The following is a 9,737-nucleotide window of genomic DNA, read 5'->3' on the forward strand; positions in this document are numbered from 1 at the left end:
GCAGATGGGAAATGTCAAAGCATCGTAGCAGAAGGTTCAAATTATCGAACGCGACCGGAGTAGAGACGGTCGCTCCACCAACTTTAAATCTTCTTCCGGTTTACACTGGCACACATACGCACTTGTGAAGATATAGACGGGGATTAGCTTAATACTGAAACGGAGCTAAAACGCTCATTTGGACAAGGATCCTTTCAGGTTTTCCAAATTGAAATGTGGATGTTGTTTAGTTGCTTTTTTATTATGAGAAAGAAAAGCTTCCACTGAGAGATGGGAGTATTTACTTTAGTGCACTGAGGGTTTTGTAACAATGACTAACTTCTTCTTAACAAGGCCTGGATCCAGAAGAACAGCCTCTGCCCTACGTGTCAGCTTTCTCTGCACTTTATTGTTGGGTGTGTTCAGTCGTCCTCTCATGAAATCACACCATTGGAGACCGACTCCACCGATTACATCACCGTAGCCCAGATGCAACACGGAGTTGCGTCAGCGCGGCCCGCAGAGGATTCAGGGTCCGACTCCAAAGGCCTCGTCCAATTTATCGCTGATTGCTCCGCACGGCCGCTTGTGATAATCGCGGAGTTCTGAATGGAAATAAAAATGCTTGCACGTGGTGTGACGGTCGATATGCATTCAAAAGAGAGTGACTCCAACAAAGAGAAAGCACGACACAGATCATTGGATCACTGCGCATGTACTCAAATCCCTGAATGTGCAGATAGTAAACTCATGCAGCAGCAGATCTCTGGTCAGACGTGCTCACGACAACGGGAAAATCTCCACCGATCTCATCGTCTTCCCAAGTTCTTCGGCGTCTTTTCTTTTTTCAGTTTTGCCTCCATCGCGTGTTGGGAACTCCATCTACGCACTTATATACTCCTACGAGCTTTTACTAAGGCGCTGACAGGAAAATACATCCGGAGTTAAGTGCATGTCTCAAAGCAGCTTAAACGTTTGGAATGTAGCTTATATTCTAATGTTCTGACTATTTCTACATTTGGAATTGACCAGCGATTATAGTGTTTAAGTGATGGTGATTGATTTTTAGGTTGATGATCTTTATAACCCTAATTGACCCGTGTGCATGTGGCCCTTCAACACGCACACAAAGACAACGGAGGCGCTTTTACAGTCGAGCACTTGACTCAGTCCGACAGAGAATGTTTCACTTGCTTGAGACCAGACTGAAGAAAAAATCAATCCAGCTTTATTTATTCTGCACTTTGGAAAACACAAAGTTACAAATAATTAATTTAAATTGATTGAATTCACTTAAAAGGATAATAACCCATAATAACAGACTAATGGTATTTTAGCAACTTAATCAACAATTAAAAATTCAAAGCTCGGACTACTTGTGTTTTCAGGACATTGCGTTTGTTGTGTTGAGTACTTTGTTGGCAGCAAGTTGCTGCTTCAAGCGTCTCTGGAAAGTCTGTAGTCTCTGTGCTTGTGGACAATCCTCTCCTGCTCTTCCTGGAAGATCCTTTCAAACTCTGTCGGGCTGAATGCTCGCTGAACGGCCTTCCTCAGGTTTTCTGGAGTTCAAGTTCGGGGCCATTCAAGGACATTCAGCGACTCGCTCCCCAAACCATTCAGGCCCCGTCTTGGCTCTGGGTTTTGTTTTTCTGTTGTGATGAAAGGTTGAACTGTCGTCACTGTCTGAGGTTGTGAGCTCTTGGCTGCAGGTTGAGTCACCAGGGATTTAAAAAACAGGTTCTTATCTTGTCGTTTACATTTTAAATCCATATTTACCAAAAGGCTTGACAGAAGTGTTGATGTGGTTAAATGATGCGAGGGGGTGTTCTGTTTTTTTGTTCCTCTTTCTGTCTTTCCCATGACAAATTCCAAACTCCGCCACACTCATATAAACACAAAAAGCAGAATTGAAACTCGAGGAACAAAGGGTGTGAGACGATTGTGGTACATTAACAACACATTATCAACATGTTGAAGCAGGAAGTGAAGGGAGTGTTTCGCAGCAGCTGCTATGGTTCAATATGTGATGTTGCATCACGGAGGTCGTGCGTTGCTTGTGACCTTGAAGTTTGAAACATTGCGGCCGCGCTGCCTGCTCGTGGCTCGAAGACGCCTCGCTGACAATCAGCTGATTAGAAAACTTGGTCACGCTGACCAAAAACCTTTTGTCTAACTCGCACGATGTTTATATTTATTTATCTGCTTCTCAATAGATGACAAATTTGGCGTTGGCTTAGTGGAAATATTTTATCAGCTCTGTGACATTACACATAATCAGCAGTAAACTGACAACACATAAAGTAACACAAGGTTTTTTACGTCAACGGTGCTACAGGACTGGACTGCACATGAAAGATAATGATGTTAAAGATGGTTAAAACTGCGTCCGTTATGTTTCACACACACACACACACAGACACACACAGACAAACGCACACTCTGATAAGCGCAGCGGCTTCCTGTCACAACCACAATAAAGTGGCAGAAATTAAAATAGATTTGTCATCTCATTGTGCACAAGCAGCAAAACATTATTTGTGTTTTTGTTGTAAATATATATAAGAGCTTTAGCCCTTCGGATTGTAAACATGCAAACTCCGGACACAAAGGCCTCTGGCGGCCATCAGCTTCAAACCCAGAGCCTTGATGCTGCGAAGCCGACAGTGTTACTACGTGTAAAAGTAAAACATGGAAGCCAGAACAGATCTGACGTGTATCTGCCAAAGCCATCAATCAAAAATCAGTCAACCAACAAGTCACTGGCAGCCGTGACAGGCTGAAGAGCTTCATCATGAGTTATGTCACGGCCACCAATAAAATCATCCAGCAGGAAACCTCAAACAGTTTGGTGGCGAGTGGCCATGATATGATACATCACTCCGTCCTGATAGAGCAGTAACAGACGAGGTGGTAGAAACGATACTTTATCTCATTTGTGACATGATGTTCTTTGCATGGTACTTATTTTTGTACATCAGGGCTTTTCTAGATTTCTGCTAGAACGGCTGCATCCTCAGCGCCATATTTTAATAGCTACATACAGAATACCAGGACTGTACAGTGTACGTTAATGATATAAGTGAGTATTTTACTTTTTATTCTCCTGGTTCCACAAATGGACAGAGAACAGCACATTTCCAGTCCTATCGACCACCCAAAATTAATTAACTCTGCTGGCACGGCCGTCAGAGGCAATTTAGGATCCAGATTCATGGCCAACGACACATCGGAATGCAGACTGGAGGAGTCAGAGAAGGTCGAGCCACCGACCTGCTGGTCAGTGGCTCGACCTTCTCTGACTCCTGAACCACAGCCAACCTATGTCCGCTCTGCTCTGGTCACATAGGAGCCACCTTTACCAGGAGAGATCTTTTAAAATGCAAATGCACTCTCACTTGAAAACGAAGACCTGAAACAAACTGAATTATTAAAAACAAATGACAGACCCATGATACCAATGACAAACAGTCACTTTCTGTTCTGTCAGTTGCTGTGGCTGACCCACTGACCACAGAATGTGGCAACACTCATCAGGACCAAGGGTGTGATGGGCTGCCGAGGACACTGCACTGTTGTTCATCACATCGTTTAGCTGTTGACCACAGACTCACACATGAGCCGGCACAGCAACCGAAGAGATAGATTCACTGAGGCTCTGGAGTTTGTCCCTAAAAGTTTGGAAATGCTGCTGGCCCCGTTTTAGTTTGAAAACTTTGGTGTTTTCCATCACGATGTAGCCGTCGCTGATTCGTTGGGCTCCTATCAAACGACCCCCTCCCAGAGGAAAACAACCGGCATTAGCCTCGGCTACCAGTGGAGAACGCAGCATGGATAATCGATTACAAGCGTTACTGACCCCGGTGTGTTTGCTATCAGCTGTTGTACAGTTAAATTCTAGGTTTTTGAAATGATGCAACTCTTTACATGAGTAGGAGACAAACTACTATTCGAGCGATGCCCAGTGGACGTGAGCTGGAGCTTTGGAAACACCTTGTTCAAACCAAAACATAGAATTATGGATGTAGCCTGAGAAGCTCCACAAGCAAGCATCTGTATAAGAAGGATTTCGGAGATAAAGTCTGTGATTTGTAGTGGCTGTTGTGTCTTTAATATTCTCACGGCTGTTGGAACTTAACTTAACTTAATAATTTGCCACAATAGCTCAGAAAGTGCGTCTCTGGTACCTGCGTGAATGTGGAAGCAATCTGGATGCTGGGAGGAAGAATGGGTGGAATGCGGGTCCTTAGACGAGGGGGAGGAGGAATCGTGCCTTCGCTAATCACAACACAGATGTTTCAAGGACCCTCTCGTTTGACGGATGTCAGAGCTCATGGGGGGAAACATAAAACAATCATCTCCACGGGAGACTTCAAGTCGTAGCTGTGGGAGTTTGGTTTGGTTTGATCACGACGGCCAGAAGTCAGACGCAGCAACTTGTCCCATCGTGTTTTCCTTTTTGCTGGTGGTGGTGGTGGTACATTAAACAAACGGAACTTGCTGCATCAGTTATCTGGTTACTGAGGAAACCGCCGAGTTCCCCGAGAACTATCCCCGTTCCCGTAATGTTGGCGCTGTTGTGTCATATCCATGGTGACGCAGCTGGATTATCCACTAAATCTCAACATACAGGAGAGTTTGGAGGATTCAGAAATTAAGACGGTTGAGAAAACCCGTGGGAGACGTGGGTCGAGCTGCACGTGAAGTCAAATACAGCTCATTACATCTAACTGCAGTGCAATCGGTGTCATTTCAAACCGATCATCTGGCAGATTTGTTTATGTGCAAAAAGGCTAAAGAAGAAACAAACTTTATTTCTGTTAAGCTTTGCAAAATGTTTGGTCCTCTCCTCATGCCCTAACCCTCCTATCCACAGCTGTCTGTGCAGGTTCACACTGCAGAAGGGGTTTTCACAAATTAGCAAGTATGACTAAATAGAGATATATCTATTAAAAAAACAAACCTGGTCTTGTGGCTGCAACCCTATATCTGAGAAATATCTCAGTCAAGAGCAGGAATATTTCTTCATGTGCAAAGTGGAAAGGTTAAATGTCTTATTTTCAGGCCCCAGGCTGAAAACCCCTGTGCTCTAGTTTCCCTATCCCACCTCCAGCTGTAGCTGTTGTGCTTGCAAATGTCTTTAACTTTGATAATCACTCTATTATACAAGTTATTCTATACACAGGTGAAAATTGGCCTTAAAAGTTAAAACGCACTATAGCAGAGTCAACAATCAACAAATGCTCAGTCTCATTAAATCCCGTTAATTAAAAAGTCTTTAGAGCCATCGATCTTGTCCGTCTACAGAAGAGTAAACGCTGCTCGCACTCACACTCCGGCATCAAAGACCCCCTGAGGTCTGTGGCGGTGGGGGGTGGGTAAACGCTGTTCTCGCTCTCTGTTGCGAATACACAAATAAACACACTCAGACACACACAAACATGCAGTTGAGTCTCCATAACCTTAGAGGACATCACATTGACTTACATTCACTTCCTGCAGGCTCGTTTTTTTATCGTTAACCATAATTACTACTTGCCTAATTTTTAATGATTTGCTAAAAGAAGACTGGTCCCTATGATGTGAGTGTGTAAACCGAGTGAGGTCCCCACAACATGAGTAAGACATAGACCACAGACACACACACACACACACAAGCACACAAGCACACACACACACACACAAGCTTACCTTTCGAACCTCAGAGTAATTGGGTGAAAAGGGCAAAGATAGGAGTATATGGTTTTTCTTACACTTCACCTGTGGCTGACAGGAAAAGGTCAATCAGGAAGATTATTTCCTATAAAAGGTAGCAATAAAAGAAATGGACCAAAACCATCCATTTTATTATTCTTCCGGTAATTGTTCCAGTTTTTTCCTCACACTTCATAGGGATGAGTTGCTGAAAACCACAAACACACTCAACAAACCTCACAGCAATCAGAACTATTAGTTTTTATTCCACCACACTATGAAAATCTGGAACTGAGCTGGTCTGAATGAAAAGTTTAAGAGTCTCCAGAGACGTTAGAAAATCTCCTCATGTGGACACAAATACTACGTTTCACAACAGCCTGGTCAGTTTCTTCGGACTTGGGCCAAAACGCTGGACGGCTTCGTTGAGCATCACGACTCGGGCAAGAAAAAAACCCCTGCACTTTTTAAGATGTGGTTCCTTGGTGAGACTCGTAATGTGAACCCACGAGCGCCGACAGAGCTTTTGTGGCCTGTCCACTTCCTGAACTGCACAAGACTTTTTTTTTCTTCTTCTGATCCACAATGCAGAGCTCCAGCTTCCTTCACACTTTGGTTCCTGCACTTTTCTATATTGGCTCAGCTTCAGTGGAGATAATCTTTCTTCACATGCACATGTCAGGTGACGGAGAAAAGACGATTATAAAAAGGTATAATAGCTCTAATAATGGATAATGGATAGAAAGCACCTGGCTTGAACCGTGCAGGGAGGTGGTGAGATAAAGGAACGACGTGTTTGATGTTGAAATACTTTGTCAAAACCACCTCTGCTCAGATTTGACTCTGAGGTCAGTTATCTGTGACCTCAGTGGAGGTGAGGAATCACACAGTGGCCCACAAGGAGAATTAATGATCTTGTCTGAGTGGAGGAACCAAACCACATCCCAACAGTGTCACATCTTCATCACACTTCACTGAGAAGTGAAGTTGCTGATGAACTCAGTGCAGGACGCTGCATTGGCTCCTGTTGGTGGCAAACATGCAGCATTAAGGCGTTTACTTTGGGAGGATGCCAACATCCAATGAACCAGGATGAGCTGCTCTATCTTTAGTGTGTTCCTATATGTTTCCTTATGGGCCAACAGATGCTGGATTGGCTTCTTTTTGGGTGAATGCAATGATGAAAATCCACATTCTCTGAGTTGCAGATCAGCGTGGAAAATCAAGACAGATGTCAAACTCTCACTCGCAGACCCAACGCCCCGCTTGTGTTTTTTTTCCGCTCACTCCCTTCCACAAATATTGTTCCAGCCCCAGAGTTTGATAACGAGCCCAGCTCTGGCGCAACACGTCCTCGGTCTCAACCTCTGCAGGCGCACGACGCAGCGTCTCCAGTCGGAATAACGGTGCGTCCAGGCATCTGCTAATACCATCAGAGCCTTTATCTGAACCTTGGGCTTCCTCACTGCGTCTACGTGGCACACAGGTACAACACAGATGCCCACACCGTGCGTGCGTAATAGTTACGCGTAAAAGTGAGCCAAGGCAAAACCCCCCTTTTTCCAAATGGATCAAACTGTGCAAGTTTTACAATCAATGAGAAGTAATGTAATAAATCCCACTTACATGGTCTATTCCAGTGAGAGCAGTAGGTGGGTACTTGGTTTTCTGGGTGTCCAGCTCAAGTTTGATCCGTGGAGCCTGAGATTCGCTCCAACAGAGACGGTGCCTGCGCGGCTCTCGTGTCAAAGACGCAGCGGTTTACTACAAGACTCCAAATCCAGAATGCAGCCAGGTAACCCTTTCATTTTGTGTCCGTGCAGCGAAGCGGTATCCTCCTCCGACTGTTTCCCACCAGTTTGCGAGAGCTGCTGTTTTTTTTTGTGTTTTTGCAAAGTTGCTCTATTTGATTTTTTCCCCCGGATGAAGACGCCCTGATGCTGCGCTGCGTCTCCGTGGCTCTGTGCGCTGGCGCGACTGCTCCACCAGCCTCTCTCTCCCACTCCCTCCCTCCCTCCCCCTCTCTCGCTCTCTCACACACACACACACACACACACACACACACACACACACACACCTTTGTCTGCACTTGACGTCACACACACACTCTCTCTCTCTATTACACACACACACAAACACACACACCAAAAATGACCAAATCTTTTAACAGTGGCACATTATTTTGAAAAGTTTAATCCCACTGCTCAGAGCTATAAGGCAACAATCTTACCCCGAAGCAGGTGAAACTTTAAAAAACTTCTTCTCCCACTTTGATTTATGAACAAAAAAATATATACGTATGAAGCTGTAAATGTTGTGTCACTGAAGTCCTCTCTTTTGAGTGTGTTCTCAGTTGAGTTGTTCTTTCCCCCTCAGCGCCTAATTGAAAACACATTTTCTTTCAGCAACTTGTTAAGAGAGAGACAGGAAGGGAGAGCGGGGTGGAGTGAGGCTGGGAGAGGAGAGTGACACTGAGGGACTCAAAGACATATTGTATTCCTTCCCAATTAACCTTCCACATGCTGCATCATTAGAGATATTTCCTCCCGTCTGCCGGTGCCGGTGTCCAGGAGGAGTTCAGACCTTCTCATGTGACGTCCTCAGGTTGTGAGAAAGTGTTTGGTATATAGGGACAGTTGTGTCGGCCAACTTCGGCACCATCTGTGAGCACTTAGCGAGGTGTTTGTAGTGAGCCGACCACCACGGCGGTGGAGTGAAATGGGCCGTAAAAGCCACGATACGTTGTGAACTATACACTGTTATATTATATGTCTCCTTCATTTACATATCTCATTCAACACTGGAGCCTTTTGAGGAGCAAGAGACATTAAAAACTGTTTTATCCTCCAGGATCCATTAGTCATAGCTAGCATGTCAGGAGTGTTTGCCTTCTTTCACTCTTTACGACATCCATGATGCCATGGTGGTCAACCTGTCTCTGGCACTATACTGTCTGGTTACCTTGGTCCTTCAAAATAAAAGGCCAATATTTAGCATTTCCTTCCGAAAAGCACCCTGAACGATGTTGTTACTGTTAACATTTGGTGTGTTTAAAGCCTTTACAATCTATGGTTTAAGCACAAAAACTACCTAATAAAGACTGAGGAAAGATCATCGTACATTTTTAAATACCGAACAGCTACTGGCACAAGTTAAAAAACAGCTTTTCAATGTTTTTAATCAACTAAAGAACTTTTTGGGTCCGTAGCTCTGTTGCTTGCATCCTCCGTTGGCTGCGTAGACCGAGTCCTCCGAAGGATGTGACCCCCTGAATTGAGACACAGCTTCTGACCGTGGTGGAGACCTTGCCCACCTGACGTACAATCTACAATTGCTGTGTTGCCATGGTTTCCAGTTACATTTAATAAAGAAAAATTTCGCAACACACTGTGTTAATATTTAACCAAAACCATAATCTTTACCAAACCTTGAGCAAATTGTTCTGTTGCCTGAACTTGACCACAGACACAGGAGCCAGGATGCAAACCAGGCTCTGACGTCTCCGTCCCTCCACAACCCTTTTCCTCTGACCGTAACCCAGACAGTTAACATGTTTCTCACCACAAACATAATTACACACAAATTAGTAATAATTAGAGATACTTTCTTGGAGACAGGGTAGTGAAATATTGTGTCTTCAGCCTGTAGCAGAATGATTATCTAATCTTACCAAGTGACGTTAATGAAAGACAATAATGTAATGTAGCCTGATCTCATCATTATGGAAATCTAAAAATCTCACCACCCACATTCATTTACACAGTTATTGGTTCCCACTCATCTTTGTGCTCATCCTTTCCTCGAGAGTTTGGGTAAGAAAATATGATTTTTCATGAGTTTGATCTCGATGAAGATCCGAAATAGACTTTCATGTTGTGCTGTGCGTGTGTCCGTCACACAACCCCGGGTGTGACGGATCAGCTGGAACCACAGAGATCCCAGCGATGGGGAAATCTGTTTGCTTTGAGTGATTTGTCCAAGTACTTGCACAACCGCTGAGCTACATTTGTGCCCTTGTTGTGATAGAAGCTCTTCTATTTCACACAAATCCAACAGACCAGATTTAA

General features: G+C 44.3%; 1 protein-coding gene across 1 annotated transcript in view; it reads right to left on the minus strand.

Annotated features, from left to right (window-relative positions):
• Positions 1-7,659, minus strand: part of lpar1 (lysophosphatidic acid receptor 1) — a 29,317-nt gene extending 21,658 nt beyond the window's left edge. The window contains exon 1 of the mRNA XM_035141369.2: positions 7,297-7,659. The gene's annotated coding sequence lies outside the window, so the exon portion shown is untranslated. The remainder of the gene's footprint in view (positions 1-7,296) is intronic.
• Positions 7,660-9,737: the final 2,078 nt, after the last annotated feature.

Source organism: Hippoglossus stenolepis, chromosome 18 (assembly GCF_022539355.2).
Source record: "Hippoglossus stenolepis isolate QCI-W04-F060 chromosome 18, HSTE1.2, whole genome shotgun sequence".
NCBI classification, from domain to species: domain Eukaryota; kingdom Metazoa; phylum Chordata; class Actinopteri; order Pleuronectiformes; family Pleuronectidae; genus Hippoglossus; species Hippoglossus stenolepis.